The sequence below is a fragment of the Pseudorca crassidens genome, chromosome 4, assembly GCF_039906515.1.
Source record: "Pseudorca crassidens isolate mPseCra1 chromosome 4, mPseCra1.hap1, whole genome shotgun sequence".
NCBI classification, from domain to species: domain Eukaryota; kingdom Metazoa; phylum Chordata; class Mammalia; order Artiodactyla; family Delphinidae; genus Pseudorca; species Pseudorca crassidens.
In genome coordinates this window covers 12,999,555-13,026,907 of record NC_090299.1, presented here as the reverse complement: position 1 = coordinate 13,026,907, position 27,353 = coordinate 12,999,555, and the positions used below count along the sequence as shown (strand labels likewise).

General features: G+C 36.1%; 1 protein-coding gene across 5 annotated transcripts in view; it reads left to right on the top strand.

The window, feature by feature from the left end:
- The window catches only part of C4H4orf33 (chromosome 4 C4orf33 homolog), a 90,133-nt gene that overhangs the window by 42,560 nt on the left and 20,220 nt on the right, over positions 1-27,353 (top strand). For all 5 annotated transcript variants that reach the window (XR_010942853.1, XR_010942852.1, XR_010942854.1 and 2 more), the window contains 3 exons: positions 3,639-3,726; positions 14,066-14,237; positions 17,669-17,730. The gene's annotated coding sequence lies outside the window, so the exon portion shown is untranslated. The remainder of the gene's footprint in view (positions 1-3,638; positions 3,727-14,065; positions 14,238-17,668; positions 17,731-27,353) is intronic.

The following is a 27,353-nucleotide window of genomic DNA, read 5'->3' as shown; positions in this document are numbered from 1 at the left end:
GAAAGGAGGCAAGAACATACAGTGGAGACAAGACAGCCTCTTCAATAAGTAGTGCTGGGAAAACTGGACAGCTACATGTAAAAGAATGAAATCAGAACACTCCCTAACACCACACACAAAAATAAACTCCAAATGAATTAAAGACCTAAATGTAAGGCCAGACACTATAAAACCTTTAGAGGAAAACATAGGAAAAACACTCTTTGATATAAACCACAGCAAGATCTTTTTTGACCCACCTCCTAGAGTAATGAAAATAAAAACAAAAATAAACAAATGGGACCTAATGAAACTTCAAAGCTTTTGCACAGCAAAGGAAACCATAAACAAGGCGAAAAGACAACACTCAGAATGGGAGAAAATATTTGCAAATAAAACAATGGACAAAGGACTAATCTCCAAAATATATAAACAGCTCATGCAGCTCAATATCAAAAAAAAAAAACAATCCAATTAAAAAGGTGGAAGATCTATAGACATTTCACCAAAGAAGACATACAGATGCCCCAGAGGCACGTGAAAAGATGCTCAACATCACTAATTATTAGAGAAATGCAAGTCAAAACTACAATGAGATATCACCTCACACCAGTTAGAATGGGCATCATCAGAAAATCTACAACAACAAATGCTGGAGAGGGTGTGGAGAAAAGGAAACCCTCTTGCACTGTTGGTGGGAATGTAAATTGATACAGCCACTGTGGAGAACAGTATGAGGTTCCTTAAAAAACTAAAAATAGAACTACCATGTGACCCAGCAATCCCACTACTGGGCAGATACCCTGAGAAAACCATAATTCAAAAAGACACATGGACCGCAATGTTCATTGCAGCTCTATAATAGCCAGGTAATTGAAGCAACTTAAATGTCCATCGATAGATGAATGGATAAAGTAGTTGTGGCACATATATACAATGGAATATTACTCAGCCATAAAAAGAAACGAAATTGAGTTATTTGTAGTTAGGTGGATGGACCTAGAGTCTGTCATACAGAGTGAAGTAAGTCAGAAAGAGAAAAACAAATACTGTATGCTAACACACATATATGCAATCTTAAAAAAAAAATGGTACTGATGAGCCTAGCGGCAAGGCAGTAATAAAGACGTAGACATAGAGGATGGACTTGAGGACACGGGGAGGGGAAGGGTAAGCTGGGACGAAGTGAGAGAGTGGCATGGACATATATACACTACCAAATGTAAAATAGCTAGTGGGAAGCAGCAGCATAGCACAGGGAGATTAGCTCAGTGCTTTGCGACAACCTAGAAGGGTGGGATAGGGAGGGTGGGAGGGAGACGCAAGAGGGAGAGGCTATGGGGATATATGTATGCATATGGCTGATTCACTTTGTTGTACAACAGAAACTAACACAGTATTGTGAAGCAATTATAATCCGGTAAAGATCTATTTAAAAAAATCACCATGCCTGTTTACAAAGGTAAGCTATGATAAGAAATATTTGCACCAAAGGGAGCACTGTTAATTTTATTTTACAAGCACATATAAGTAAATGTTAGATACCTTAATATATGCAGGGTAATGTACAAAAATTCTTAGTATATATTAAGTACCCTGTGACTTAATAATATTTCATATCTATTGAGCATCTACCGTTTTCCAAGGAATTTATAATCATTTTCTCACTTAGTTCCTCATAAAAACCTTATCAGATGGGTATCATCATCCATAAAATAGGGATATATAACTTGATCAAGGTCAAAGAACTGATAAACATACTGAATAGGATATTAATGCCAATAACTGTGTATATACAGTTTGCCTGAAGTTCACTTCTCCAGAACTGTACTTGTTCACTGTGAAAGAAAATTTTAAATACCAACACTCTAGTTTTAGCAAAACTATATTATAACACCATAAGAGAGTTCCACACATTTCAATTGCCTATAACGTGAGGACTCATGATCATGAAGTAAATGACAAGTGCCAGACTAATTTCCACTACAGGTGCCAGCAGTCCTGCTGGGCCACCGGATTCCATCCCTATCCTGGCTCTTGCTGACACCATGTGGCAACTATCATTTGTGTTAATTTAATTATTGTGGGTGAGGCTTCGAGTCTTGTGGCTTTTGGGGCATCTAAACAGTGGCAGTGGCTCCAGTGATCTCCCAGTTAATTGGCACCCTTTCCTTAGCCCAATCCAGGAAGACTGGCCACAAGAATACTGGGGAAATGGGAACCACCTTCTGCCCTGTTATTCGCTCAGATGGCTTTGCACTATGATCCCATCTTCTTTGCTTCACCCTCTCCTCTGTGTCATCGCTCTATTTCCCCTCCTTCTCCCCCATATGTGACAGAACATAAAACTTTAGTCTACTTTCATTTGAGCAAGGAGGGCGGCTAGGGAGAGGAGAAAAACCAACAGCCAATCCTTCTACACTCAGATTTGCTTTCGGGGTTGAGGGTGTTAAGGCAAGGTTTTTCAGTTCTTGAAAATTAGGAAGCAAACAAAAAGTCTTCTTTTAATACAAAATATTGAATTTCAAATAATTATGGTACTCACTAATACTTCTATTTCTTTTATGTAATCTTAATGTATTTTCCACTTAATATATTGATAACCCTTAATTTATATTACCATTATGCATGGTTAACTGGCTCAGTTGAATAGGTGAAGGGGAAAAACTTGTCTTGGAGAACATTTTATCCATTTCTGCATAACCCACATTTGACTTCTAAAATATTAATTACATTTGCAGTGAGGCAAACAAAGTTTTAGAAGGGCAGTCAAACCTCATGTATTAGGTATTAGCTGGTGGCCTTTGAGAGTGCAGAGCATGCACAATTACGCTGTGCAGTTGCATGTAACTTTTCATTAATGCCTTTGAAGCAGCTTGAACAATGCAGAACAGCTGACTGTACCTCCTTTAAACTTTACCTCTTTTCCTCCAATTTGACCCCATGCCTTAGGTCATAATGTATTTCACTGCCTACTATTATTATTGCAAAAGTATTTTAACTGGTAATTCCAATGGGATAGGTCACTTTCAGTGGCTCTCAGTTTTAACCTCTTGAAACTTATAATAGCACAGTAGCCCTGTGCCAAGAGCTGAGGAAATAATGGAATTCTAAATAGTTATCTAATAATTTGGTCCAGAAATAAAACTATGTATCCAAAAACAAATCCATTACAATTTAATGCAGGGTGATGTATACCTTTATATACATATCAGAAGTCTTTGTTAAAACATGCAAATACACTTACAAATTTAAGTAATTCTACTGTTACCTGAGCTGAACCCTGCCAATTTGCTAGAATTATTTTTTTTTAATAATTATCATATACTCATAACCTAAACCTTGGATGTTGGACTCTCACCATCAAGTAATTCCTGAAACGGCATTTAGAACCATCTGATCACAATGTTTTTCTAGGACATTGTTTCTTACTGCTTTTTGCCACTAGATGGAAGAAGCAGGTTAACAAAATGATATTTTTGGTGACTTATTCAACTCTACCCAGAAACAACCACAAGACTGTGTTTAAAATAATGACAGTCTCAGCACTCTTTTATTTATTCTTACTGCAGTATTTCTTTTCATGTGAATACTGGATCTAAGAACTGTATTTTTTTGTTTTCTTTATAGAGATTAATTTTCTTTTTATTATTTTAAAGGACTGAAATTTTCAAAAGTAACTAAGAAAGAAAACAACTGCCAGCTGGAAAAGGAGATGTGAGAATTATATAAAGATATTGGTAACAGGTATGTTGCAAAGCAATTCTCCACATGGATTATTGTCCATAAATAACAAACCTCATTCATTTAATTATTCTTTTGTGCCACAAATGCTTATGGAGCAATTGGCACATTGAAGACACTAGACTACGTGCTGAGAAACACACAAGTGATGAATTAAGTGCAGCAACTGCTTATAAAATTTTTACATTCTGCAAGAGAGCTGAGCAAGAGGTAAGTTGTTTTCATTTATACATCATTTCAAATAAGGTAGAAATGGATAAATACTAGAAATATAGGTGCAATATTTTGGACATACAGGGAGGGTGGGTTTGGAGTGTCACTTTCATCTGAGGAGAGCAGGAATCACTTCATGGAGAAACTGGAATTAAGAGGGACAGTTGATGTGGGAGGGGCAGAGAATGGCTTTCCTGTGATAGAGGCAGAATGAGCAAAGGCACAGAGCAGGAAATAGCAGTTTATAAACATGTATAATGATGAAAGGACAGTTCATTTTAACAAACAATTTAAATGTTTGTATAGATAAGACAATGTAAAATGTAGTTTTTGAGCAAATGATAGATACAGGAAGTAACCTCAGGAGCTAAAGCACCATGTATAGAAGAGTGGGCATTCTGGACAGTGAAGCTTCAGCTTGGAAACAGAAGATCATTCAAGATGAAATCACCTGGAAATGGGAACACTAGCATCCATCTGATGCTGGTGTTTTATCAAAAGTAGGTTTACTGTACATGTGGGTTTGTAAATTGGTGGGAAGACTCCATAAGAAGATGATAATTCTGACTTAGGAGGGCAGCTTCCTGCAGCGTCTATTCTCCTTCATCACTCTCCACATGTTAGAAGGGAGACCAAGGTGGTAAACAGTGTCATTTGACTCCAAAAAAACAGTATTTAATCTTTAGAATAACACGTAGTACCACCTACCTTCATACCTAGTGGTCTACTGATGTGAATGATCAAAGAATTCTATTCCAGCTGCTGAAGGCAGTGAGCTTGAAGCTTGATATTAGGAGTAGCTATAAAATTATCCAGTTTTTAAATCCAACCACAGAATTTGTTTTCATGGCCTCCTATGGAACTATAGCTACAGGTTAACTAAAGGTTATGAAGTAATATTTCCTTTTTATGGTTCTGAATTCACTGCCTTGTAATTTCAGAGATCACCTTGTTCTACAGTGGGACAAGCTTTATGGTGTTATAATTTTGTATAGCTCAATGAAGACCATGTGACTTTTTCTTTTCCAAGTTTTGATTCTATATTATTCCTATACTATTATTTGTATCTAGCTCATCACTGTATTAATTGCGAGAATGTAGATAGGATACCTTATATAATTCTAAGCCTTATATTTCCTGTTTTGTTCTATGTCTTGCTCATAAGTAAGGTATAATTAAAACTTAAATATTGTCTTATATCTTAATGGGAGTAAAAATGCTATGCATTAAGTCGTATTTAAATTTGATAAATATGTGAAAGTATAGAATTACTAGATTACCTGATATATACATACATATATGCTTTTATATATTTATATTTCAGATGAATAAATTCAGATTATAAACAGCCTCACCATTTTCTTCTATAAAGCAACTTTGTGGTAATAGCTAAATATATGCATATTTTCACAAATTCAAAATAGTAACCTATGATTTTAATACACATATAAAATATTAGCTATGTTTAGACCTTATTAAATAAAGCTAATCTATTTTGTTGATACTTCATATACTTTATAAAATATAAACTGATTCCCCTATAAGGATCAGTTTGATTTTATCACTTTTTTTCCCATCTACAATTAAATCTTAAAAAAAGGATCATGACTCAGTAGTAGTGTATTAGGTCTGAAAAAATATAACTTCAAAGATACTTATCAGAAGGATAAAAAATGACTATAGAAGCCTACATAAATTACTGGCTTTCTTTTAGGGCTGTGTCTACATAGGCAAGGTAGAGAATAGAAGTACTTATTTGAAAAGGGCTGGGCAAAAATTTTAAGCCCTGTAATTGAAGAAATGATACAGTAAGGAGATTGTAGCCTGGTTAGCCGGACTGTGTATTTACATTGATTCCATTGACTTGACATAATTGTGTTAACTCTATGTAACTTTTTACCCTTATAGGTATGGGTAGAAAACCTAGAAATAAAATTCTGTAATTTGATACAACCTAGCCCTACCTTTAATGCAGCTTGGTTTCCTTTTTTTTTTTTTTAAACATCTTTATTGGAGTATAATTGCTTTACAATGGTGTGTTAGTTTCTGCTTTATAACAAAGTGAATCAGCTATACATATACATATACCCCATATCTCCTCCCTCTTGCGTCTCCCTCCCATCCTCCCTATCCCACCTCTCTAGGTGGTCACAAAGCACCAAGCTGATCTCCCTGTGCTATGCAGCTGCTTCCCACTAGCTATCTGTTTTACATTTGGTGGTATATATAAGTCCATGCCACTCTTTCAGTTCGTCCCACCTTACTCTTCTCCCTCCCTGTGTACTGAAGTCCATTCTCTACATCTTCGTCTTTATTCCTGTCCTCCCCCTAGGTTCTTCACAACCTTTTTTTAGGTCCCATATATATGTGTTAGCATACGGTATTTATTTTTTTCATTCTGACTTACTTCACTCTGTATGACAGTCTCTAGATCCATCCAACTCACTACAAATAACTCAATTTCGTTACTTTTTATCGCTGAGTAATATTCCATTGTATGTATGTGCCACATCTTCTTTATCCATTCATCTTTCGATGGACACTTAGGTTGCTTCCATGACCTGGCTATTGTAAATAGAACTGCAATGAACATTGTGGTACATGACTCTTTTTGAAATATGGTTTTCTCAGGGTACATGCCCAGTAGTAGGATTGCTGGGTCGTATGGTAGTTCTATTTTTAGTTTTTTGAGGAACCTCCATACTGTTCTCCATAGTGGCTGTACCCATTTACATTCCCACCAACAGTGCAAGAGGGTTCCCTTTTCTCCACACCCTCTCCAGCATTTATTGTTTGTAGGTTTTTTGATGATGGCCATTCTGACTGGTGTGAGGTGATACCTCACTGTAGTTTTGATTTGCATTTCTCTAATGATTAGTGATGTTGAGCATCCTTTCATGTGTTTGTTGGCAATCTGTATATCTTCTTTGGAGAAAGGTCTATTTAGGTCTTCTGCCCATTTTTGGATTGGGTTGTTTGTTTTTCTGATGTTGAGCTGCATGAGCTGCTTGTAAATTTTGGAGATTAATACTTTGTCAGATGCTTCATTTGCAAATATTTTCTCTGATTCTGAGGGTTGTCTTTTCATCTTGTTTATGGTTTCCTTTGCTGTGCAAAAGCTTTTAAGTTTCATTAGGTCCCATTTGTTTATTTTTGTTTTTATTTCCAGTTCTCTAGGAGGTGGGTCAAAAAGGATCTTGCTGTGATTTGTCATAGAGTGTTCTGCCTATGTTTTCCTCTAAGAGTTTTATAGTGTCTGTCCTTACATTTAGGTCTTTAATCCACTTTGAGTTTATTTTTGTGTGTGGTGTTACGGAGTGTTCTAATTTAATTCTTTTACATGTAGCTGTCGAGTTTTCCCAGCACCACTTATTGAAGAGGCTGTCTTTTCTCCATAGTATGTTCTTGCCTCCTTTTTCGTAAATTATGTAACCATATGTGTGTGGGTTTATCTCTGGGCTTTCTATCCTATAACATTAATCTATATTTCTGCCTTTGTGCCAGTACCATACTGTCTTGATTACTGTAGCTTTGTAGTATAGTCTGAAGTCAGGGAGCCTGATTCCTCCAGCTCCGTTTTTCTTTCTCAAGATTGCTTTGGCTATTCAGGGTCTTTTGTGTTTCCATACAAATTGTGAAACTTTCTGTTGTAGTTGTATGAAAAATGCCATTGGTATTTTGATAGGGATTGCATTGAATCTGTAGATTGCTTTGGGTAAGATAGTCATTTTCACAAAATTGATTCTTCCAATCAAAGAACATGGTATATCTCTCCATCTGTTTGTATCATCTTTCATTTCTTTCATCAGTGTCTTATAGTTTTCTGCATACAGGTCTTTTGTCTCCTTAGGTAAGTATATTCCTAGGTATTTTATTATTTTTGTTGCAGTGGTAAATGGGAGTGTTTCCTTAATTTCTCTTTCAGATTTTTTATCATTAGTGTATAGGAATGCAACAGATTTCTGTGCATTAATTTTGTATCCTGCTACTTTACCAAATTCATTGATTAGCTTTAGTAGTTTTCTGGTAGCATCTTTAGGATTCTCTGTGTATGGTATCATGTCATCTGCACACAGTGACAGCCTTACTTCTTCTTTTCCATTTTGGATTCCTTTTATTTCTTTTTCTTCTCTGATTACTGTGGTTAAAACTTCCAGAACTATGTTGAATAATAGTGGTGAGAGTGGACAATCTTGTCTTGTTCCTGATCTTGGAGGAAATGGTTTCAGTTTTTCTCCATTGAGCATGATGTTGGCTGTGGATTTGTCATATATGGCCTTTATTATGTTGAGGTAAGTTCCCTCTATCCCTACTTTCTGGAGGGTTTTTATCATAAATCAGTGTTGAATTTTTTCAAACACTTTTTCTGCATCTATTGAGATGATCATATGGTTTTTCTCCTTCAATTTGTTAATATGGTGTATCACATTGATTGATTTGCATATATTGAAGAATCCTTGCATTCCTGGAGTAAAGCCCACTTGATCATGATGTATGATCCTTTCAATGTGCTGTTGGATTCTGTTTGCTAGTATTTTGTTGAGGATTTTTGCATCTATGTTAATCAGGGATATTGGCCTATAGTTTTCTTTCTTTGTGTCATCTTTGTCTGGTTTTGGTTTCAGGGAGATGGTGGCCTCATTGAATGAGTGTGGAGTGTTCCTCCCTCTGCTATATTTTGGAAGAGTTTGAGAAGGATAGGTGTTAGGATAGATAGCTCTTCTCTAAATGTTTGATAGAATTCGCCTGTGAAGCCATCTGGTCCTGGGCTTTTGTTAGTTGGAAGATTTTTAATCACAGTCTCAATTTCAGTGCTTGTGTTTGATCTGTTTATATTTTCTATTTTTTCCTGGTTCAGTCGCGGAAGGTTGTGCTTTTCTAAGAAGTTGTCCATTTTTTCCAGGTTGCCCATTTTATTGGCATATAGCTGCTTGTAGTCATCTCTCATGATCTTTTTTTTTTTTTTTTTTTTTTCCGGTACGCGGGCTCTCACTGCTGTGGCCTCTTCTGTTGCGGAGCACAGGCTCCGGACGCGCAGCCTCAGGGGCCATGGCTCACGGGCCCAGCCGCTCTGCGGCATGTGGGATCTTCCCAGACCGGGGCATGAACCCATGTCTCCTGCATCGGCAGGCTGACTCTCAACCACTGCACCACCAGGGAAGCCCTCTCATGATCTTTTTTATTTCTGCAGTGTCAGTTACTTCTCCTTTTCCATTTCTCATTCTATTGATTTGAGTCTTCTCCCTTTTTTTCTTGATAAGTCTGGCTAATGTTTTATCAATTTTGTTTATCTTCTCGAAGAACCAGCTTTTAGTTTTATTCATCTTTGCTATTGTTTCCTTCATTTCTTTTTCATTTTTTTCTGGTCTGATCTTTATTTCTTTCCTTCTGCTAACTTTGGGGTTTTTTTGTCCTTCTTTCTCTCATTGTTTTAGGTGCAAGGTTAGGTTGTTTATTTGAGATGTTTTTTGATTCTTGAGGTAGGATTGTACTGCTATAAACTTCCCTCTTAGAACTGCTTTTGCTGCATCCTTAGGTTTTGGGTCATCATGTTTTCGTTGTCATTTGTTTCTAGGTATTTTTTGATTTCCTGTTTGATTTCTTCAGTTATCTCTTGGTTATTAAGTAATATAGTTTTTATCCTCCATGTATTTGTATTTTTTACAGATTTTTTCCTGTATTTGATATTCAGTCTCATAGCGTTGTGGTCAGAAAAGATACTTGATATAATTTCAATTTCCTTCAATTTACCAAGGCTTGATTTGTGACCCAAGTTATGATCTATCTTGGAGAATGTTCCATGAGCACTTGAGAAGAAAGTGTATTCTGCTGTTTTTGGTTGGAATGTCCTATAAATATCGATTAAGTCCATCTTGTTTAATGTATCATTTAAAGCTTATGTTTCCTTATTTATTTTCATTTCGGATGATCTGTCCATTGGTGAAAGTGGAGTGTTAAAGTTCCCTACTCTGATTGTGGTACTGTCGATTTCCCCTTTTATGGCTGTTAGCATTTGCCTTATGTATTGAGGTGCTTCTATGTTGGGTGCATAAATATTTACAATTGTTATATCTTCTTGGAATGATCCCTTGATCATTATGTAGTGTTCTTCTTTGTCTCTTGTAATAGTCTTTTTTTTTAAGTCTATTTTGTCTGATATGAGAGTTGCTACTCCAGCTTTCTTTTGATTTCCATTTGCATGGAATACCTTTTTCCATCCCCTCACTTTCAGTCTGTATGTGTCCCCAGGTCTGAAGTGGATCTCTTGTAGACAGCATATATATGGGTTTTGTTTTTGTATCCATTCAGCCAGTCTATGTCGTTTGGTTGGAGCGTTTAATCCATTTACATTTAAGGTAGTCCTCGATATGTATGTTCCTACTACCATTTTCTTAATTGTTTGGGGTTTGTTATTGTACGTCTTTTCCTTCTCTTGTGTTTCCTGCCTAGAGAAGTTCCTTTAGCATTTGTTGTAAAGCTGGTTTGGTGTTGCTGAATGCTCTTAGCTTTTGCTTTTCTGTAAAGGTTTTAATTTCTCTGTCAAATCTGAATGAGATTCTTGCTGTGTAGAGTAATCTTGGTTGTAGGTTTTTCCCTTTCATCACTTTAAATATGTCCTGCCACTCCCTTCTGGCTTGCAGAGTTTCTGCTGAAAGATCAGCTGTTAACCTTATGGACATTCCCTTGTATGTTATTTGTTGTTTTTCCCTTGCTGCTTTTAATATTTTTTGTTTGCATTTAATTTTTGATAGTTTTATTAATATGTATCTTGGCGTGCTTCTCTTTGCATTTATCCTGTATGGGACTCTCTTTATTTCCAGGACTTGATTGACTATTTCCTTTCCTAATTTAGGGAAGTTTTCAACTATAATCTCTTCAAATATTTTCTCAGTCCCTTTCTTTTTCTCTTTTTCTTCTGGGACCCCTATAATGGTTTCCTATTATCACTTGAAAATCATTGGTGATTTTCCTATAGGGACTTTTAAAAAAGAAATCTAACAGTAAAAGTTTATATGCTCAATAGAACATGCCTGTTAAGAGTGTTATTTGCTCTTTATTGACTTTAGAAGTTTATTTCTTCCAGTTTAGAAAAAACGTAGTTTTACCTTTTAGGAGTTATAGCGTTTTTGGCCAAATAACGTCTCTCTGTTACTACAGGTGATATAATATTCCTTTGTGGAAATCTGATTAAAACAAAACAAAACTCATCAGTCCAGATTCTGTTCTTTGTAGTGCTGGCATCAAATGGGAATTTCATAAATTTAACAGAAAAAAGACTTTAAACAGTTGAGAATTTGGTAAACATCAAGCTATTTTAGGCAAGGGGCTACATCATAATTACATCAGCAGTTGAGCATAAAGGTACCTAAAACTGTTGTGTATGGTGTTGTGGAGTTTTTGTATTGTTTTGTTTTGTTTTTGCATTTAAGCTTTTCTTTATATACAAAGTGGGTTTAATAAAATAGATAGCTCTCTTCAAAAGTTTCAGACCAGAGAACATTTGAATACTAGAGTAGAAAATTTGTGCTTCTTGTCCACACATATTAATTTCATTTTGTTCCATAAATTTTCTTATTGTTATTTGATCTTCCTAAACTATATAACAAAACAACTAAAATTTCCTACAAAATTATGATTATTTTGACATTTTAAATTTTTACTGAAGGTGATATTTTTACTGAAATTTCCAAGTTGCCAGAAGAATGCCTTTGACCATTTTGGAATATTAGAAAGAACATAATCTATTTATAAGAAAAGGAAAAAAACCTTCAACATAATACATTTAAAAAATTGTTCTAACTCTTTTTCTAAGCAAAAGTAGCTCAGAGCTAGACATAACTTGAGAATATATAGGAGCAAAAGAACAATCATACCACTGAATATATGGATAAATTTCTTTTGCTCTTATAATGAGATAGTTTTCTAAATGGCTGTTTAAACCTATAGCATTCAATGTTTACACTAATTTATTACTGGCTCAAATTTTTGCTTTCTCTCCTTCCATCAGAATCACTTTGGTTAATTTTCTTTACAGAATGAGAAATGAGTAATTGAGAATGCATGAGTGTACCTAACAGTAGGAGATTCAAGAAGTATTATGTTGTAGAGAGGGAATAAAGAGTCCCATTGTTACTGAATTGAGTTCAATTCCATTCTTTAAGATCCTTTTCTCTTACAGACGTTTCACAGAATCATTTGAAATAAAGAGTATAACTTTGAAAACAAAGACTTACCAGTTTAATTAGGGGAAATTGGAATAGAAAATTAAATTTTGAATAAGACTCCAAATTTCTTAGAGTATTTTTGTTCTTCTAGACATCCTTCAGAGTAATTCTTTTAAAACATAAACCTTGTCAGTAAATTCTCTGCTTAGAACTGGACCTTGTTTTACCATAGCTTCAGCATAAACTCTAATGTTAGCCCCAGGATCTTCACCCTCTTCCAGCATCATTTCTCTCAGTATATCCCCCCATCACCCACCATGCTCCTTATGCTGCTTTTAACAAGCAATTTTCTCCATTCATAATCACACTTGTGTCCTTTCCCGTTCTGTTCCAGCACATCTTTCAGTTGTAACTTCTGTGAAGTCTTTGCTGACACTATCTACTCTTCTAATCCCCGCAGTCAGAACTAGAGGCTTCCTGCTCTGTGCTCCCATACTTCTGTTACAGCACTTTCACAGTTTTCTCACATGTTGTTCACAGTTCTCTTTTCCCCCAGATTGTGAGTTACCTAAGGGCAAGGGAAGTGTCTTGTTTTTGGAGTTCTAACATCTAGGACAGAAAAGGCAGATGGTGGTTATACGAGAAATGTTTGTTTTATTAATTGATTAACACTTAATAAGCATTTAATGTATACCCAGGTAAGAACAACATTCTAATATTACATTTTGGGGGGATACATAGAAGTCAGAAGCTAGCATGGGCTGTGAATAATAAATGCTGACTAACTGACATCATTATTTCCTGTTCTCAAAAAACTTGAAGTAGATAAAATAAATACCCAGAATAAACTATCCCAGATAGTTATATTCAACATATGTATTTTCCTTTCATATGCAGCTCAAGTCCCAGGAGGCATTTTCTTACTACTCCAACCTATATTTATCTCCGTCTTTCTATTACTTTTCTGTGTTATCCAGCCAGGTTCTAAATCTATGCTTCGTTGAACTGTTCATTGGTTTTTAGATGTGCATTTTGTCTTTCTTTCTGATTATAAAGATTATATGTTCTTTTAGGGCAGGGGTTACATCTTCTACTTTGAATTTTCTCTGCAGAACCTAGTGAGAAGCTACACACATAATACGATCTCAAAAATTATTTATGGAATGTGTAGGGGTTCGGAATGAGCCTCCTCAGAATGTGTCACTTTTGTATGAAGATTGTTTTGAGCTGGGGGCAATTGAGTCCCTGCAGGTTCAAGAGAAACTACTGCCTTTCTCTTAACTAGAGAAAGGCAGTAGAATTTGAATTAGGAATTTTTCCCAGAAAAGATTTATTACCAGAGATAAATTTTATCTAAGTGGCCCCATCTATATGGCAGGGCAAACATCTAATTATCAAACTTCTGCTTTTCTTCTTACTGTCCTGTGACTGACCCTCCTATCCTTGGAAGCCCTGGGCCCCTATCCCATTGCTTAGCTCAGGATGGCATCTATACGTCATTTTACCTTTTGGTCTTTGAACCTCTCACGTATGTGGGGTTCCCATATGTAAAAAATTAAGTTTCATTTTCTCCTTTTAATTTGTCTCATGTCAATTTAATTCTTAGACCAGCCGGCAGAACCTAGGAGAGTAAAGGAAAGTTTTCTGCTTCCCCAACAAATGAATAAAAGCAAATTCACATCATTAAACATTGTAAATACTACATAAATAAAAGTACCTGTGTATTAAGTCACAAAAAGCCATTCCTCAAAATATTTTTTGTACAAATTTTGCTGTGCGTGAATACAGCACAAAAATGTCTTACTACAATTAATATAATTCCTTAAAATGTAATGGGGTATTCATTGCCTCGAGGATATTAGTAAAAAATGTTATTTCAGTTTAATTTGATCAAGACCGAGGAAGCAAGAAAGACGTTGCTTTACGTATACCATGGGATTTGCTTTTCTGTTTTATTTTGACAGTTGGAATATAGAGTTACCACAACATGGCGCAGTTTACCAGTGCTACAGAGCCCTGTGACTCTCAAGTTTGATTCTGGGGTCCAAGGCTAACTGATGAAAGTGAATGATCCTTTCTTTGATGATCCCCAGCACTACCAGGCGAAGCAGGACTGCCTTTTGATGGAGCATGAAGGTGAGAAATTTTCTATTTTGAGTACCAAAGCTGAGAGAAATAGAGAGCACATGTTGTGGCAGTGCTCTCTTACAATATCTGTTAATCCTCTCAGAGTTTCCAAATACCTCATGCTACTCATCCCACGTATCTGAAAATGCAGTGACGTGGAAAGATGAGGTCAAAAACTGTGTGACCTGGAACTGAGATCTTTGGAATGAACAGTCTATATCTGGTAGGTATTTAAGAAAATTATCTATGAAACAGTATTAACAATTCATGTGAAAATGTTAGTTCAAGTAATAAATATAGACAATTGATTTGTTTCAGGTATTTAATGGCATTTGTAAAGCATGCATCCTTAAATTTAAATTGACAGTGTTCTCTAAGTTCTAGGAACTATAAAACTGTACCTTTAAAATACTTTTTGGTAGTTTTGTGATTCTTATTTCTAAAAATATAGCTATATATTTTGAGAAAGAGTTTTCATCCAGATATTTTATGTTTTAGTAATTTACGGATTTCATTGAATAAGTTAGGGAAAATAAGGTAAACTTTTCATGGAATCATAGTGTATTGGAACTCTGCCTGTGAGGAGTCTAGAAGTCTGGCTACCTTAAACATACCTGTGTCTACATCTGAGGCCTCTTGACTCCAGATCCAGAACCTTCCAAGATATGCTATTGTCCTTTTTAAAAATTTTCATTTCTTCAACTACTAGAATTTAATGAGTAGAAATTCTTTCTCCAGAATCTCTCTTGAAACCATATTTACCACTTTGTTGTGGACATGAAAACCTGAACATACCCTTTCTTTATCCCAAACTTCTCACACCTGAATCTGAACTTGTCTTTATACACAATCACTTTTATTTCTGACTTTCCAGTTTCTGTTATTCTCCAAGTTACCAGCTGTGAGATCCTGATGTCATCATTGACCTCTTCATTTTTTTGTCCCCACAAACAGTTATCAAATCCTGCTGATTGTTCTTTGGGGGTATCCCTTGAGTATGTCCCTTCATTGCCATCCTCAGCATGACTTCCTGAGGACTGTCTAGACTGTTACAGTATATGGTTTCCTACGGGTTTCTGCTCCCAGCGTCACAGTACATGGTTTCCGACGGGTTTCTGCTCCCAGCATCTCCCTGATCCTGCTTATTCCACACACAGTGACCTGGCTGGTGGTCCTAAAACACCACTTTGATTATGTCACTACATTTTTTGAAGAAGATTAATAGCTCCGTTTTGCTTGCAAGGTTAAGCCCAAAATTGTTAGACTGCTGTCCAAGGCCTTTGATTGGCTCCTGTTCAAACTGTGTTCAATTACCGTTCTTCCAGAAACCTCTGCCTCAACCAAGCAGGTCTGCTCATTCTAACTTAAACGATTTGAACCTTTGAACACATAGAATTTCCCTTCCTTTCTGCCTACCCAAATCCTCCCTTTTCAACCTGACTAAAATGTTACCTCCTTTGTGAAGACTTCTAAGATAATCCAGTTCTTGGTGATTACTCAGTCTTTTGAACTCCTATAATATATCTATGCTGTGCCATTCATCAAAAAATTTATTATATACTGCTTCATGACATTTGCATAACCCCAAATTGAATTTCCTCTATTATTTTTGACTGCTGTTTCAATTCTTAGGTAATGTCTGTTTTCCTTATTATCTTTAAAACTCCTAAAAGGCAAGAACATGTCTTTTCTGTTCCCTGAGTGGATTTACTATAAAGCTAATGAAACTTACGCTTCAGGGCCCCTTACTTGCATGGTTCCCTTCTAATGTCCTGTGTCTACTTTTGTTTTGATAATTTTGAATTTTTTTCAGACAGGGTCCTCCCACATTGTTAAGCTTCTGGCACCATAAACCTTGGGTCCACCTCTGAATGGGAATGATAGCTAACAATTAATATTCATTTTGTGCTTATGTTGAGGCACTGTTTTGCTGTAATATTTCTGTTTAGCTACAAATAGAAAGAACCCCCTTCCCCTGTGCCACTCAAACCCCAATATAATAAATTATATTAATTGCCCAATTTGTAATGACAAAGAATACAGAAATCTGGCAGAAGCAAGCACACACAGAGCAGGAGAAGATACAGGATCTGTCTGAGCAGCTTCCTTTGGCCCCCAAAGTCTTGGTAATGGCACAGTCCCAGCAGGGCTCAGTCATGAAGGCTCCGAGAAGGTGAATGATTTATTATGCCATGGACTTTTATGGTTGGAATTTATGTTATCGCTCAAGAAAATCTTATACTAGCAATAATGTGTCCTTAATCAGAAATACTTGGAGACATTCTGAATTCTCTTCTCAAGTCTCATGTGGCATCAGAAGGTCATGTTGGATGTGGACGTAGAAGAATGGAGACATGCCAGTGCACAGGATGCCCTGAGTAGAATCTCTGTCCCCTGCTTGACCACATTCTGGCAAACACTTTATAAGTACTGTTCCATTTAATCCTCACTGCAATCCTGTGAGATAGGTATTGTTACTATCACCATTTTACAAATGAGGAAGCAGAGGCCCAGAGAAGGTCATTATCTTGCCTGTGATCACTCAGTGCATAAGTAATGGAGCTGGTACTCAAAAGGCCAAGTTGTCTGGTTTTAGAACTGGAATTTTTTAAATTCCTTACTAGATTGATTACAGTAGATGAATTCGTTTGTATTATCTTTTAAAAAATTCTTTTTGAAATTCTCTTTTTATTTATTTAATCCCTCAAGTCTGTTCATTGACATTAATTTTGAAAAATATGCTGAGGGGAAAAAAAAAGCTTCCAGTGAAAAATGTTTAGAAAACACTGCAAACTCTATTTGTCCCTTGGAGAGTCACTATGAATATTAGCATATTAGTAATTCCCAAATCCTTCAGAAGAGAAATCTGTTTCATATTATTAACCCAACATACATAAACATATTTTCTACTTTTCAGTAATACTAATAACAACAATAGCAACTAGAATTTATTGAGTACTTACTATGTGCCAGACACTATTCTAAAAACTTCATATATTAGTCCTATGACGTAGATATCATTTTTACCTGCATTTGACAGATTAGGAAACTGAAGCATAAAGCATTTGAGAAATTTGTCCAAGCTTACATAGTGGCTTAGGCACAATTTGAAGTCAACTACTATTCTAAGCTGCCTCCCACATTTAATACCTACTATCTGTAGAAATTCTGCGGAATTAATGTTTCAATGAAATCACTTCGGGATACAATTGAAACGTTACTTTGTATGGACAACATATAAATTAACTTTTAATATTCACAAGGTCCTGAGAATATTCATCAAGTTTTCTGAAATAGTTTGCTGTAATGTTGAATATAAAACTTTAATTTTATAAGATACTGGATTTCCATTCTTCAGAATGTGACTCTTTAGAAATGTTTCCTTTCTTGACTCTTTGTGGATTAAATTTCTCAATATGATGATTGTTTTTTATTTGCAGTTGTTGAATCATTTTTGTTTGAACAGCAAGACTAAACAGCACCTGGAGGTGGAACTCTGCCCGTAAGTTCTCTCTTTTCTTTTTTTTAAATAAATTTATTTTATTTATTTTTGGCTGTGTTGGGTCTCCATTGCTGTGCACAGGCTTTCTCTCACTGTGGCAAATAGGCGCTACTCTTCCTTGAGGTGTGCGGGCTTCTCATTGCAGTGGCTTCTCTTGTTGCAGAGCACAGGCTCTAGGCACGTGGGCTTCAGTAGCTGTGGCACACAGGCTCAGTAGTTGTGGCTTGCAGGCTCTAGAGCACAGGCTCAGTAGTTGTGGCACACGGGCTTAGTTGCTTCACGGCATGTGGGATCTCCCCGGACCAGGGCTCGAACCCGTGTCCCCTGCATTGGCAGGCAGATTCTTAACCGCTGTGCCACCAGGGAAGTCCCGTAAGTTCTCTTTTAATATACACAAGCTGCTCACTGCTTTAGGCTAACTTTCCAAATAGTTTTAAAAATCATTAAACTCATAAAGCAATTATACTCCAATAAAGATGTTAAAAAAAATCACTAAACTCTCATTCTATTTGGTTTGAAAAATATGCATGAGTCCCTCCCGTATTTATTATTGTAGACCTCATACGAAGTTAGAAGCGTTAAAGTAGGTAGACTGTGCATTTCCACTGAAATACAGAATCACACAGGTGATTGAGAATATATTTCCTTAAGGCTGACCCACTTCCTGATTTAAATTCATCATGATTGGTTTTTTTTCATGAAACTAGTCTCACGGGTCTCAAAATTATAGAGAGCTTCTAGTGTAGTTATGACACCCAAAGTTTTTTTAGGATACTTTTGATTCTAGTTCAACTCCACTAAGTAAGTTCTATACACACACACACACACACATACACACATACACACACACACACACACACACACACACACACCCCTTACATTTTATAGACTTTGTCTTTGAGTTAACAAGCAAACAAAGTGTAGAAGGTAATTTCCTAATGTGATGAGTTATGAGTTCAAAAGCATTTGTTTTAAACTTGAAACTTTTAAAATTTAAAGCCATCTATTTAACTCCATCCAGGGCATCACCCGTTTCTACACAAAGTCCAGACAAGGGTGTATGGATTCTTCTGGCCCTTACTGTGCTGGGCAGACAATATTGATATCTGTAAAGATGCTCAGTCAGGGATTATGGTTTAGAAACAAACTGCATGGCTATAGCTTTAAAGACAGTCATTTTGGATTGTTAAATATAATTTTACCACTCTTAAAAAGCACTTACCACATTCAGTGTATTTGAATCCCTTCACGTTTTGCCTGGTGAAAATGCTATATTGGACTTCCTCTGTGACAGCCAGTCATCTAAGTATGTACTTCACCTCCTCAAATTAACCTTATCCACAGATTTCTCTCTCTTTCTTTTGGTAAAAGTTGTTCCTTAAAGTGCTTATTCATTTCTGTCCTCTTATCACAAAGCTTGTTTTATGATTTTCTTAGATGTAACAAATTAGCAAATTCAGTTAGGTGTAGCTGAGTCACTGAACCTATACTTTTTTAAAAATAAAAAACACATATTTTGTGTACTTTTCTCCTTTGATGATAAAAGGAAATCATATACATTGTGAAACACTTAGGAAATAATAAAAGGCACATACACAAATAAAAATCAGCTGTAATATTACTACCCAGGTGAAGTCACTATTCACCTCTGAGTATATAACCAGCATCTAAATAGCTGAATATGACCAGCAGATTGGTCTTTCTTGTTTGTTTGTTTTGGTTTGGTTTTTCCGTTTTTTTACTTACAGTGTGTTTTTACAATTTTGAATTTAACTGCTTACACTCAGAGTGCTTCTCATAGTTACAGTGCATGCCTGGTCCTCTGCATATTTGAGCACGAGATCTCTAGAATCACGGTGCAACAATTTTTTTTTGAACATATCATCATATTGTCATAGAAAACACGCAGAAGCAATCAGCATTAGGTTCTTTCTGTCTCAAGTCCCAAGCTCCCAGTCAGATCATTTGCTTTCCTTTCCCTTAGAGGAAAAAGGGTAAGTGGCAGAGGGAACCACCATGCTGTTCTTGGCTTCGGCATTACTGACATTGTTAAAATGCTTCATCAGTTTGGATGTGTACACCTGAACTTTTGTGCATCTATTGGGCAGTTCTGATCCTCATTTTTTTTCTTTGAAGCAACGTGTGAGATGATAAAATAGGCCAATCAATGAGGCGTTTTAAGGCACTGTATTGTTTTTGCCAAGTCATGCTGGTGACACCTGAGATCTGTTAATTGAGCATCAGTTGTTTTAGATAACAACAGCAGCAATAATGACTTTACACAATGCTTACATTGTGTCAACTGCTATTCTAAGCACTTTTCACATGTTAAATCCTTTAGCCATACCATAGTACATTTTACAGGTGAGGAAACATATCTGTTGAATAACTTAACCACGGTTTCACAGCTAGTAAGTAACAGAGTCTAAATTTGAATTCAAGAAGTCTGGTTTTTAAAGTCCATGCTCTTTAATCCCTGTGCTGCTTCTGCTGATAACTTAATAACTATATTAACTTGAGTTGCTAAGATAATTTCTTCAAAATTAATCAGTTATTTTCTTCACTCTTATAAATTGTGTGGACATTCACATCTCAAGGAGAATAGTTTCAATGAGTAAAACCCAAATATTTTGTAGTTTTAATCATATAAATGCATAAAACATTAAAAATAGAAAACAAAAGTTGAAAACAAGTTGAAAATCTTGAGTATTTATAAGACTTTAAATATTTTGATTTATAAATTTATACTGTGCCTCTAGATATTATGTGACTAAGTAAATTGAAAGTCTCCAGTATTCATCAGAATTCTTTTATTTATAAGTGAAAGAAATACAACTCAAGGAAATTTGATCAGAAAGAAAGAGTTGTTGGCTCAGATACTTCAGAAGATCACAGGTGAACTAACTAGCCTCCTTCAGTTTGCCTCAATCCAAAGATTAGAGGTGATGTCAACAAGTATTTCTCTCTTGCTCTTTTCTCTTCTTACACCTCCATGTCCTACCCCTCCCCCCCATTCGCCTCTAAATCCTTTCCACATCTATGTGCATCTGTGTTGTTCTTTCCTCCTATAGAGAGGGGCTTCCTTTATGAGGTGGTGGTGAGGGAGGTGACTCAGGCAATTGGAAATTTACAACAGTCCTAACTTAGCCACCTTAAAGGAAGCAGATTTCTTCTTCCTGCTTCAGTATGTAAGGAGGCTGTGACACTGTCATTGCCAACCCTGCCAGAACCACATAGTTTGAAGGGTGAGGAGCAGTTCTTCAAAGGCAATGAGGGTTCTGAGAAAAAGGGAGAAGGAAAATCTGGCAGAGAGAAGTGTTTGGTGTTCATTTTATTTTCACATCTCCAGCACAGTCATTATATAGTTCTTAAATATAAATCCTATGAGTTATTCAAATTCTTCACGTTTTCTTTCTTTTGTTTCACCTGGAACCCTACCTTTTGGCAAATTTTCTGGAGGACTGAATGGAAAAACAAATGTGCATAAGCTATTTTGCCATATATCAGGAACTACTAAGGTATGTTGTTGGGAGATAAGATTGAAATCATTAGCATTTTAATTTCTTCTGTTAAAAGAATTTGTCTTGTGTAGTCCTGAGAGTAATAAGAATATCAAGAATTTATCATTTGGGGTTTTCAAGTTCTTATGTGTTAAGGCTTCTCGGAATGTCTTAATGGTATGCTTCATTAACTCAGCCACATTTATTGCCACTTTGAAGATTTTATTATTTAGATTATATAAAGGTAGGCATTTTACTGTAAGTAGTTATTGCCTATATTGTCTTTCTAAGCCAGGATCTTGGAAGGAACTAGATTATCTTCATATGTTAGAAGTCCTGCTTCGTTTAATCTTAATAGAGCATTCGTCCATGTGGTTTATAATTCTTGAAATGAACGCCTGTAATAAAGAAAATTAAATTACTTTAATGTAAAAATATGTCGTGATTACTGATTTATTTATTTAAAATACTTTTTTTTAGTACTTGCTATGTTCCAGGCATTGTTTTAGGCACTGGAGATACAGTAATGAAAAAAAAAAATTGGCAAAAAGTCCTTTCCTCATGGAACATTTATTCAGTGAATTATAGTACATAGGTTATAATATGAATGGTTGTATTATTGACATCATTTTATAGATACTACATGATTGACTTATAAATAACATTTATTGAGGACTTACAGTATGCCAGGCTATGCTAAGCATATTGTACATATTACCTTACTGTCTTCACCTGGGAAGGAAGTATTATTATTTTGTTCATTTTACAGGTGAGGTATAAAAAACTGAGGTACACTAAGTATCAAGAGCAGGGATTCAAACACAGACTCATCTGATGTGGAAACCTGCAATCTTAACCACCATGCTGCACTGCTTCCAGTGCCCAGGGCATTGGCAGCAACACAGTGGGGCTAATAAACGATCATTGCATAGAAGTATTTCTGAGCCATACTTATAATAATGGCATTGTGTTAGGCACTAGAGACAGTAGACGGGTGAGTGTGACAAAGTCCTTTACCTTATTTGCTTTAATTAAACTTACTAATAACTTGCAGGGAACTGTTAACTAAGATGTCTGTGAAGTGACAGAATCTGTAAAGTGCAGATTAAATATAAGTATGGCGAATGTCAACAGATGTCATGTTATAAATTAGAATAGTAAATTACCCCATGATTATAACATGAATCAATCAAATCATCTAAAACTACTATAGGTGATGAATAAGAGGAATCTTCAATTCCAATAAATTAATCTCACAACCATGGGACATAATTTTTTTCTATACTCTGAATCTAGAGCTTGCCCTCTAGATTTTCAAATATATTTGTTTGAAAGATTTTGTGGTTATTTCTTTGTTTTTTAAAAAGGGTAAGGATATGTGAAATTTGATATTGTATAAAAATGATAATTAAAGAAAATTTTTTCTAGGTACTCAATGTATTTCCCAGTAATCTATTCCTTGGTTCTAAAAGTTGCCTTTTCCTTACCCCTTCCTTTCCTTTGCCTCATTCTGTCTGGCTCTTTTTTCCTGCCTCCTACTTTCTCTCCCTTGTCGCAACTTTTCTTTTCCTATCTGGCTTAGAATTGTAGAATACTAGGGCTGGAAGAACCATTAAGGTCCATATATTCCAAAGTTTTATTCAGTTTAGAAATCGTCTTGTTGTTGGAGCAAAGGTTGTTACCCAACCTTTGATGGAAAAGAAGATATAGTGTTGGAAGGGCAGTAACCTCTAAAGAATGCCATTGTTAGAAAGTAATTTTCCATATTTAATTGAAACTCACTTCTATATACTTCCTAGATGCTGTTCCCAGTTTTGACTTTTAGATGAACAAAAACAAGTTTATTTCTCATCTATGTGATAAGTTGGGCAAAAACCTAATCACAGGGCCACACCCAGCTGCAAGGGAGGCTAGGAAATGTCACCTCTAGCCAGGCAGTCACAGGCCAGCTAAACCCAATACTACCTATTATTAAAAGGTAGCAAGAGAGACTAGATACTGATGGACAATTAGCAGTAATACTACATGTATAAAACACGAAAACAAGTGAAACATAAACATCATGTTCTGTGTTCTGTGATGGTCATTCAGATACAGCCACAAGAAGAGACCCAGGAGAAGCTCAGAAAAACAAAGTTTATTATACTTATAGGCCCTAGAAACAGAAGGCAAGACATAACATGAAGAGCAACATGAGAAAGCACTAGCATGGGTCAGGAGCCAGAAGGGGCAGAGGTGAGGGGGTGTGTAGGCTTGGATTTTCTGAGAGAAAGGCAAGGCAGGGCATTGTAAATAGGTCAGGTTTGGCTTGTTTGAAAAATTTTGGCAGTCTGTAAGCTCTAAGTTCGTCCTTAGTTACCTGCTACCTGGCCCTGGGATGATTAAGGCAGAGAAATACTGCCTCCTGGGTGGTATGACCAGATAAAGGAAGCATGGCTCTGGATTGCTTAGTTTACATATCAAAAGCATGCTGGGAACACAATGAGGTATTACCCCATACCTATTAGAATGGCTGTTATCAAAAAGACTAGAAATAATGAGTGTTGACAAAGATGTGGAGAAAAGGGAAGCCTTGCATACTGTTGGTGGGAATGTAAATTGGCACAGCTACTATGGAAAACAATATGGAGGTTCCTCAAAAAATTAAAAATAGAACTACTGTATGACCCAGCAATTCCACTTCTGGGTATTTATCTGAAGAAAATGAAAACACTAATTTGAAAAAAATATATGCACATGCATGTATGCATATATCCCCATGTTCATTGTAGCATTATTTATAGAGACAAGACATGGAAACAATCTAAGTGTCCATTGATGAATGAAAGAAGATGTGATATATATCTACAACGGAATATTATTTAGCCATGAAAAAGAATGAAATCTTGCCACTTGTGACAAGATGGATGGACCTCAAGGACATTATACTAAGTGAAATAAGTCAGGCAGAGTAAGACAAGTACCTGATTATCTCTTTTATATGTGGAATCTAAAATTATCTATCTATCTATCTATATTGATAGAAAGATGGAGAGAGAGATAGATAATCTAAGCTTATAGATACAGAAAACAGATTGGTTCCCCAGAGGTTGGGGTGGGGTTGGGGTAGATGGAAAAGGGAGAAATGGATGAACTGGGTTTTTTTTGTTTTTAGTTTAAATAAATTGAATGTTTTAAAAATTAAAAAAAGAAAAAAATTAAATTAAGATACATTTTTGTAATTTTTTCTAAAAAATCTGAATTCATATGCCTTAGATGTTTCTTAGAGTGTCAATGCAGTGACGGAAAAATGTAGAAAGCATATACAATTTTTTTTCAAAAAATGTATTCTTTATTATTTTTTACCAGTCACTACAAATGATATTTAAAAAATACAAATAGTATACATCACTATAAGAACTTAAACATGTAGGTCAAATAGTGCTAAATTGAGTGTCATTATTTTGTCCATTATTACAGGTGAACAAGTATGGTAAATAATAAAATTTAAAGAAATTAAGTATTAAAATTCTTCAATTTAATTTGCTTATGTTACAACTTTGAACACTACTAATTTAATTTTACTTTCTAATTTTAAAGACATCATTATTGGGAACCTGAATTATTAAGAAATACTTCTAAGATGTTCATTCCTTAACATTTTTGATGAGGGAGTTTAGTTTTTGACCTTGTAAATATGACATTTAGCAAGTATGTACTTAATTCAGACTTTGGTTGAAATACACACATCTCTTGTGTGAAGGGCAGTAAATCAACTGAGGCTGGATTGATGCTGATACTTTGCCAACTCTGTTTTGTGAGCAGAATATTTTAGTATACTGTGAACAGTGTGTTAAACATTATTAACATGAGTCTAAATAACTGGTCCTGAAATTAATGTTCTTTTATCTGACAACTTCTCCTATTAATAGAAATAGAGCTGAGAGGAGTTTAAGTCAAGATGGCAGAGTAGAAGGATGTGTGCTCACTTCGTCTTGCGAGAACACCAGAATCACAACTAACTGCTGCACAATCATTGACAGGAAGACTGGAACTCACCAGAAAAGATACTCCACATCCAAAGAAAAAGGAGAAGCTGCAATGAGACAGAACAAGGGGCGCAATCACAATAAAATCAAATCCCATAACTGCTGGGTGGGTGACTCACAGACTGGAGAACAGTTATACCACAGAAGTCCACCCACTGGAGTGAAGGTTCTGAGCCCCACGTCCGGCTTCCTAACCTGGGGGTCTGGCAATGGGAGGAGGAATTCCCAGAGAATCAGACTTTGAAGGCTAGCAGGGTTTGATAGCAGGACTTTGACAGGTCTGTGGGAAACAGAGACTCCACTCTTGGAGGGCACACAAAGTAGTGTGTGCATTGGGACCCAGGGGAAGGAACAGTGATCCCAAGGGAGACTGAACCAGACCTACCTGCTAGTGTTGGAGGGTCTCCTTCAGAGGCAGGAGGAGCTGTGGCTCACCGTGGGGACAAGGACACTGGCAGCAGAAGTTCTGGGAAGCACTCCTTGGTGTGAGCCCTCTCAGAGTCCGCCATTAGCCCCACCAAAGGGCCTGTAAGCTCCAGTGCGGGGACACCTCAGGCCAGACAAACAACAGGGTGGGAACTCAGCCCCATGCATCAACAGACAAGCGGATTAAAGTTTGAGCTCTGCCCACCAGAGCAACATCCAGCTCTACCTACCACAAGTCCCTCCCATCAGGAAGCTTGCACAACCCTCTTAGATAGCCTCATCCACCAGAGGGCAGACAGCAGAAGCAAGAAGAACTGCAATCCTACAGCCTGTGGAATGAAAACTACATTCAGAGAAAGACAGACAAAATGAAAAGACAGAGGGCTATGTACCAGATGAAGGAACAAGATAAAACCCCAGAAAAACAACTAAATGAAGTGGAGATAGGCAACCTTCCAGTAAAAGAATTCAGAATAATGATAGTGAAGATGATCCAGAACCTTCGAAAAAAATGGAGGCAAAGATCTACTGAAGCAGAAGAACGGATAACTGACCTGGAAGACAGAATGGTGGAATTTATGCCACGGAACAGAATAAAGAAAAAAGAATGAAAAGAAATGACAGCCTAAGAGACCTCTGTGACATTAAATGCACCAACATTTTGCATTATACGGGTTCCAGAAGAAGAGAGAGAGAAAGGACCCGAAAAAATATTTGAAGAGCTTATAGTCGAAAACTTCCCCAACTTGGGAAAGGAAAGAGCCACACAAGTCCAGGAAGTGCAGAGTCTCAGGCAGGATAATTGCAAGGAGAAACAATCTGAGACACATAGTAATCAACCTGACAAAAATTAAAGACAAAAAATTATTAAAAGTAACAAGGGAAAAATGACAAATAACATACAAGGGAACTCCCATAAAGTTAACAGCTGATTTCTCAGCAGAAACTCTACAAGCTGGAAGGGAGTGGCACGATATATTTAAAGTGATGAAAGGGAAGAAGCTACAACCAAGATTACTCTAACTAGCAAGGATCTCATTTAGATTTGATGGAGAAATCAAAAGCTTTACAGATAAGCAAAAGCAAAGAGAATTCAGCACCACCAAACCAGCTCTACAACAAATGCTAAAGGAACTTCACTAAATGGGAAACACAAGAGAAGAAAAGGACCTACAAAAACAAACCCAAAACAATTAAGAAAATGGTCATAGGAACATACATATTGATAATTACCTTAAATGTGAATGAGTTAAATGCTCTAACCAAAAGATACAGGCTCACTGAATGGATACAAAAACAAGACATATATATATATATATATATATATATATATATATATATATATATATATATATATATATATATATATATATATATGCTGTCTACAAAAGACCCACTTCAGACCTAGGGACACATACAGGCTGAAAGTGAGGGGATGGAAAAAGGTATTCCATGCAAATGGAAATCAAAAGAAAGCTGGAGTAGCAATTCTCATATCAGGCAAAATAGACTTTAAAATAAAGAATGTTACAAGAGACAAGGAAGGACACTACATAATGATCAAGGGATCAATCCAAGAAGAAGATATAACAATTATAAATATATATGCACCCAACATAGGAGCACCTCAATACATAAAGCAAATGCTAACAGCTATACAAGAAGAAAT